Below are 7,701 nucleotides of genomic sequence, written 5' to 3' on the forward strand. Positions count from 1 at the left end.
TATCTGTAATACCATCAAACATCCACCTCTGCCTATCCAGGTCCTGGGTAAGGACTCGATAGGTAGACAAAATGCCAAATCCAGTCTGAACATCTGGCTGACTGTGCGATGATCCATAATAATAATAATAATAAAGTTGGAAGGGACCTTGGAGGTCATCTAGTCCAACCCCCTGCTCAGTCAGGAAACCCTATCCCATTTCAGACAAATGGCTGTCCAGTCTCTTCTTAAAAACTTCCAGTGTTGGAGCATTCACCGCTTCTGGAGGCAGGTTGTTCCACTGGTTAATTGTTCTAACTGTCAGGAAGTTTCTCCTTAGTTCTAGGTTGCTTTTCTCCTTGATTAGTTTCCACCTGTTGCTTCTTGTCCTGCCTTCAAGCGCTTTGGAGAATAGCTTGACTCCCTCTTCTTTGTGGCAGCCCCTGAGATATTGGAACACTGCTATCATGTCCCCACTCGTCCTTCTCTTCATTAAACTAGGCATACCCAATTCCAGTAGCCGTTCCTTATATGCTTTAGCCTCCAGTCCCCTAATCATCTTTGTTGCTCTTCTTTGTACTCTTTCTAGAGTCTCAACCTTTTTTTTTACATCGCGGTGACCAAAACTGGATGCAGTATTCCAAGTGTGGCCTTATCAAGGCATTGTAAAGTGGTATTAACACTTCACGTGATCTTGATTCTATACCTCTGTTAATGCAGCCTAGCACTGTGTTGGCCTTTTTGGCAAATCATTGATGAAGATGTTAAAGAGCACTGGGCCCAGAACAGAGCCCTAGGGGCCCCCACTATACACTCCCTTCCATGTAGATGCAGTTCCATTGAGGACCACACACTCAGTACAGCCAGCCAGCCAGCTATGGATCCATCTGGTGGTGATGCTGTCTACCCCACATTTTTCTATCTTGTCAAGTAGTAAGTTGTGATCTACTTTATCAAATGCCTTACTGAAATCCAAGTAAATTATGTCCACAGCATTCCTCTGATCCACTAATTTTGTCACTTGGTCAAAGAATGCAATAAGATTTGTCTGGCATGATCTATTTTTGACAAACCTATGTTGGCTTTTAGTAATGACTTTGTTTGCCTCTAGGTGTTCGCTGATTCGTTGTTTGATTATCTTTTCCAGGACCTTCCCAGATATTGAGGTCAGGATGGGCTTGTCCTGGCAGAACAAGGTGATTCATCAGGTAGTCTGGATTTATGCCATTAAGGGCTTTAAAGGTCATAACCAACATCATGAACTGCATTTGGAAGGAGACTGGTAGCCAAGTGAAGTTTGCAGAGCAGAGGTACTATATGGGCCATTCTAGGGGCCCCAAAGACTGCTCTCGTTCCTGCCATTTGCATTAGCTGAAGCATCCAAACAGACTTCAAGCGTAGCCCCATGTACTGTAAATTGCATTGCAGTAGTCCAGGCGAGAGGTGACCAGTTCTTGAGTAACTGAGCCCATGAAGTCATGTTCCAAGTCACAATTGCAACCCGATCCAGAACTAAAATGACAACCACTCGGATCCTGAAGTTCCATGCACCCATAGCCACTCAGTCTTGCCAGGGTTCAGTCTAAGTCTGTTGTCCCTAGTCTAGATCCCTACAGCCTCCAGGCATCGTGAGAGGGCAAAAACAGCTTCATGTGGACAGGGAGTCAAGTTAATTAATCCAAGCTATGTTCAAGTTGGTCTTCCTCCTTTTGCAGCTTTCCAAAATCATCTTGTCAATTAGGAGCTGATATTTTGTTCCTCTGCTGTTTGTGCAATTTCTTTTCTGCTCAAGTGGAAAGAGCTTGTTTTCAACTGGATGCTGTTGGACTGCAGCAATTAATACATCAGTTATTATTATTGTGGTTGGTCTCACAGTCAGCCAGATGTTTAGATTAAATTTGGCATTTTTAGCTGCATATTGATTCTTCTTATTATTACTGTTTATAAACTAACTGGGGAGTTTCGATATGAACAGCAGGATAGAAAGCTGAAACTAACAAACATCAATCTCATCCAATACCAACTCTTTAGCAATATTCTATGTACATAAGCTTTGATGGTATTTTGGGTGCACACATGGGTTTGGTGCATACTTATATGGTTCGACTTCTGCCTCTCTTTCTCTCTGTCTCTCTTTCATCTCTCTCTCTCTCTCTCTCTCTCTCCATGCACACATACATCCCAAAATTGGAGGCTTATCCCCAGTTACTTAGAAAAATAGTGATGGCCTGCTGCCATTGTTGGCTGAATCTAGGTGATAATTCCATGGCCATATTTCACTTCCAGGACTAAGTTCCAGCCCTGGGCATTGCTATGTTTCTAGCTGTTTATTAGACATATGCATCACTCAACACTTGACACTTGTTTGAAAGTTATTTTTAAAATGACAGTTTTCCAGATCATGTCTGGCATGTGAGGCCTAATCTTAGGGAAAAGCCATCTGTGCTGTTATTTGCTAATACTTCATCACAGAATTGTAAGAGCAATTTGCATCATAACTTTAAGCCAAATATCGACTGTGCTTTACTGTAGCAAACTGTATTTTGCAAAAGTTTTCTATTTCCTTAGTACTTAGCAATTTTATTGTATGACAAATGTAACTGATAACTGATATAATGCATTATTTTGAATATTCAGAAACTAAGTGCCAGCACAAAACTTACACACAGTTGAAAGTAAGCCCCTCTAGACTTACTTCTGGCTAAATGCAGGATAGTAGTAAAATGGTGAATTTAAAGCAAATGCTAATATTAAAGGGCTAATATTCAGAAATAAAAATAATTTTATTTTTCTACTTATTTATTCTAATTTTATGTATATAATGTATATGGCTGCGGATCTCACAGAAATGACTCTGGATGGCATAGATTAAAAACAATAGTCTATGATGCCCAAGATAAACAATACATTCCAATCCTAAAATCCCATTCATAGCCGATGTCCAAACTCCTACGGAAACCTAGGATCCTTACAAAAAGCTAATAAAAGCAAGATGACCCAGATCCCTGTGGAGCTGCTGTTCCACAGGACAGGCTCTGCCAAGATAAGGTAAGAAACCCTTGGTCCAAGAAGAAGACATTGTTTAATTAGTTTTTTAAAACCTGAGCAACTTTAAAGTGTGTGGACCTCAACTCCCAGATTTCCCATAAATTCTGCCTGGGGTTTCTGAGAGTTGAAGTCCACACATCTTAAAGTTACTCAGATTGAGAATGGAAGGGATGTGAAGCATGGCCTAGTCCTAGGAGGGTGAGCAAAAGTGATGGAATTTTTATGTTACATTTAATTGCATTGAATTTTGATGACTCCATAGTACCAAAGTATTTTGTTAATATAGATTAAAGAAATTATTTTACTATTTTAAACAATATAAAGTAATCATGCAGTTAATGCATTTGACAAATTCTGCAACAAACAATATTAGTATCAGTGAACAATAGGACCACAGAGATCTTTTGCCTCTAACCTGTCTTAACATTTCTGTTTTAACCTTTTCAGACACGTGGTTTTATTAAAATCAAATTGTTGGGTTCCTGAATAATTAAGGAAGCTGGACTGTAACTATTTGGTTATGTTTGTTCATTGAGCATTAGGAATGCCAGTGAACCAGTGTAGCCAATCAAATGGAGGCTATGAGCACATTATACATTGAACAAATGCACAGCAGTATTAGCAATGATAACTGAGCCTTCGTCGCTACAGGCAATATCACTCGATCAAATGTGAGAATGAATGGCATGGGAGATTTGGCAGGCCCTGTTATACCTTCTTGATAAGCTGTCCAGATTTATGTGTTGTGTCATTGCTGGAGGCATAACATTGAACTAGATGAACCATCTTCTGACATAATCTTCAGGCTGTTTTTATGCTTGTAAAATATTTTTCATCCCTATATTTTACATTATATTTTTGTAATAACCTTTGAGAAATTTAGTCATAGAACACATGGGTGACTATGGGGAACAAAGGTGGGAGAGGAATAAATTATGGCATGTGTGTAATGATATAATCATGCAAATGCTGCACCTCTGTATTTGCATCAGATGTAGGACTAACCATCTAGGAAAGCTTGCCTCTTCCCACAGCCTTAGCCTCAGCCATAGCTTCAATCCACCTTAGGGAAAGTGGATGGTAGATGTTTTTCCTCTGCTAACAGGGAATCCACCAGTCAATATAACTTAAACAAGGCAAAGTAGAGACCAGCTACTGAGAAAGAGTAAATTATGCTGGCATACTTTAGTGAGAATATAGAGAAGAGCTGTATGCCAGCAACAAAGAGGTCCAGCCTCTTCAGAATGATGAGGAAAGAGAAAAAGAAATAAAATCAGTCATCCTTCAGGAAGAATGTGTGTGGGCAGTAAGCCTACTGCCAAACAACAAGGCCCCAGGTGTTGATACTATTGCTGCAAAATTGCTGAGGCCAATGCCACCCATAACCATCACAGGTGTCTCACAGAAAATATGGGAAACTAACACATGGCCGCAAGGTTGCAAATGATCAGTGTTCATTCCATTACCAAAAAGGCCAGTTCAGGGATTGCTCCAAGTATTGTACAATTGCCTTCATTCCTCATGTTAGCATGATTTTCCTTAAGGTTATATAACAACAACTGGCACTGTCCATTGAAAGGGAAGCACTAAATGTTCAAGATGACTCCAGAAGGGGTAATGGCTCTTGATCATACTGCAAATGTGTGGTGGATCATGGAAAAATCTCAAGAATATCAAAAATATTTCTACATCTACTGTATTGACTAAAAGAAAGTCTTTGATTTTGTTGATCATGACAAGCTGTGGAGAACCCTAGAAGATCTAGGAGTGCCAGCATATGTAGACAATTCAATGTAGTCGCTGTTCACAGATCAGGAAGCCACCGTGAGACCACTACATGGAGTTACTGATTGGCTCAAGGTAGAGGAAGGAGTGTGACAAGGTTGCATTCTTTCACTTTTCTTATGCAACCTGTATGCAGAAATAATAATGAAAGCTGGAACTTGAAGCATCAAAAATTGGAGAAAAGATTGGGGGGAAGGAACATGAACAATCTTTTGACATGCTGATGACACAACTCTCCTTTCAGAAACAAAAGAAGGCCTGAAACATCTGGTTAAAAGGATTAAAGAAGGAAGTGGGAATTTGGCCTCTTACTAAGCATCAAAAAGATGAAGCTTTCAAGATCATTGCAATTTATGGTGAAGAGACTGAATGCGTGCAAGTATTTGCTTTCATAGGATCACAGATTGATCAAAGCAGTGAACGCAGTCTACAACTAAAGTGTTGAATTGCATTGGATCACACAGCAATGATGAACATGAATCGAGTACAGAAAGCTGCATGAAGGCTGCAATATATTTTTTAATTAATCAGGTAAAGTATTAACATACTGTAAAATGTTACAGAGTTTTTAATTGAATGTTTAGAAAATGTTTAGAAAACATTCAATTGTTTTTATTTTCCTTTTTTCTCCAACAGGGCATCTGATGTAGTTCTTTATTAGTCCACTTGGGTGGCTGATGTGAAGATTTATTTCACATGAAATGATTTATTTCTTCAACCATTAAAACATATAGAATTTAAATTCATTTCAAAGTACATTCTTCAATAGGCATGTCCCATCAATAAATGTGCATAGGAAGGGAAAAAAACAAAAAGCCTCCTTCGAGCCGGAATCGAACCAGCGACCTAAGGATAACCATCCCCAATACACCTACAGTCCTCCGCTCTACCAGCTGAGCTATCGAAGGAATGTAAGTGCTTCTTGGAAAGAGATATATAAGCTGCCAAAATAGAGTAGACTTTGTATTAATTATTTCCACATCACTCTAACAGCTTTTGCAGAAAGTAAATAGAGCACAGAAACATTCCTGAATCAATTTTTACAGCAAATTGGACCTGAAAGCTCACTGAACCAATACATTTTTATTATTTTAGATTTTTACAAGAAAGAGTTTTTTATGGAGGGCCAGTGGCGCAATGGATAACGCGTCTGACTACGGATCAGAAGATTGTAGGTTCGACTCCTGCCTGGCTCGAAAAGTTCATTTTGCAAATGACGGGAGCCCTTTAATGTTAATGTATATGCATTAAAAAACAACGTCCACGAAATTGTTTTTTTCAAACCTGGTAAGGAGCAGTCGAATCTAGTTCAGAATAAACTTAACAAATCATTAGTAATACAGTGCACTAGATTTCCACGGGTCGACTCCTGAATTACTTTACATGTCCAAACGGCATACCTCAAATCAGACTGTTTTCCATTGCAATCGCATAAAATAAATTAGATAACTTATAATTTTGTTTTATGTTTAGACACTTTAGCTGTTAATTATTTTGAAAAGACCCTGAAACAGATAAACATAAGACATGCAATCCAGCCATTTCGCTTTGAGCTCATACAAGCTCTTCGATTCTAGATGATTTGTCTCCTTTAAAAATACGTATTAAAAACACGCTTCACTTTTTTGTTCCCTTCTCTTATCGATCCAACAGTCCGGAGCCCTCCGCGTTTCCTAATCGTCTCCTGACACGCTCTCCCATTTTGGAATTGCAGAAATACTGAGCCACTGACTTCACCAAAGAAGCCAGAACATATTCGACGCGTGCGATCTTCAGCGCCATCTTGCGATCTTGGCGACTCTCTCAATTTAACAAGCAGTTCTTACTTACGCACTTTACACTCAGTAGCAAAAAAGCGTTTAACGTATTCCTTCGATAGCTCAGCTGGTAGAGCGGAGGACTGTAGAATAACTCATACTGAAATCCTTAGGTCGCTGGTTCGATTCCGGCTCGAAGGAGGCTTTTTATCCTTTGTCACTATTTCTGAAGTTGCCATTCATTCTTTGAGAAGAAACAAAAATTTATCACCTTGTTTTTCATTTGCTGATGATTTCAGTGAGAAACAAAAAGATGTTAGGAATAAATAAGTAACTTTTGCTACATTACTTTAATAAAACGAAACCAACTTAATGTCAATCGGACTTTCATTTGAGAGAAGGCGCTTCCCAGGAAAACAGCGAACTGCAATACTACGCGGAACTCACTGACTTGGAGGGATGGATGGGTATATATGTGTGTGTAAAAGGATATTAGCGCAATCCCTCAATTTGTCAGCCACCCGCAGACGTAAATTAAAGCCCAACTGAAATAATAAACAGAAAATCCTCGACTAATTGGCTTAAAGTAGTTTTAGATTTATTTCTTCTTTCTAACCTTTTTTCTTTTGGCTGTTGTTATTGCATGATTCTTCATATTTATTTGGGGTAAAGAAATAGATAATGAACATACATTTAAACCAAAATAAAAACCTTTTATTGCGGACAAAAGAGCTGGATTTTTTTTTCATTTTAAAAGGAACACTGAAAAAGGGAGATACTGAAAGCAAGAAGAACTGACAGAGCAGAAAAAGAGTACAGTGCTCCGTTTGGCAGAAAATGAGGAAGGTAGAAAACCTGATTAACATCTGCCTTGGAGGGTTTGGACAGTTGCTCCACGCAAAAATAGAAACAATATAAAAGGCAATAAGAGAAAGTGTTTAGCAGAATCTGAAATTAATGTGATAAATGGGGAATTATTAAATATATGTGGAATTAATATTTCAATAATTTCAAATTATTCCATTAAATTATTTTCTGTTTTAATCCTGGATATATTTCTTCTTAGGAGAGTAGTCTTCCAAATGCCACTGCAAAGCCAAACTATATTTTAAGCCAAAATAACCTGTTTTTA

General features: G+C 38.6%; 3 non-coding genes across 3 annotated transcripts; 2 read left to right on the forward strand and 1 right to left on the reverse strand.

Moving 5' to 3' along the window:
- Window positions 1-5,630: 5,630 nt before the first annotated feature.
- On the reverse strand, window positions 5,631-5,720 carry TRNAY-GUA. The gene is given in 2 exon segments: window positions 5,631-5,666; window positions 5,684-5,720. It is a non-coding gene; the product is annotated as a tRNA-Tyr (tRNA).
- A 215-nt stretch (window positions 5,721-5,935) lies between these two features.
- Window positions 5,936-6,008, forward strand: TRNAR-ACG. The gene has a single exon. It is a non-coding gene; the product is annotated as a tRNA-Arg (tRNA).
- A 673-nt stretch (window positions 6,009-6,681) lies between these two features.
- TRNAY-GUA lies at window positions 6,682-6,770 on the forward strand. Its single transcript is given in 2 exon segments — window positions 6,682-6,718; window positions 6,735-6,770. It is a non-coding gene; the product is annotated as a tRNA-Tyr (tRNA).
- Window positions 6,771-7,701: the final 931 nt, after the last annotated feature.

Source organism: Crotalus tigris, unplaced genomic scaffold (genome assembly GCF_016545835.1).
Source record: "Crotalus tigris isolate CLP2741 ecotype Arizona unplaced genomic scaffold, ASM1654583v1 scf7180000017546.9332058, whole genome shotgun sequence".
NCBI lineage: Eukaryota > Metazoa > Chordata > Lepidosauria > Squamata > Viperidae > Crotalus > Crotalus tigris.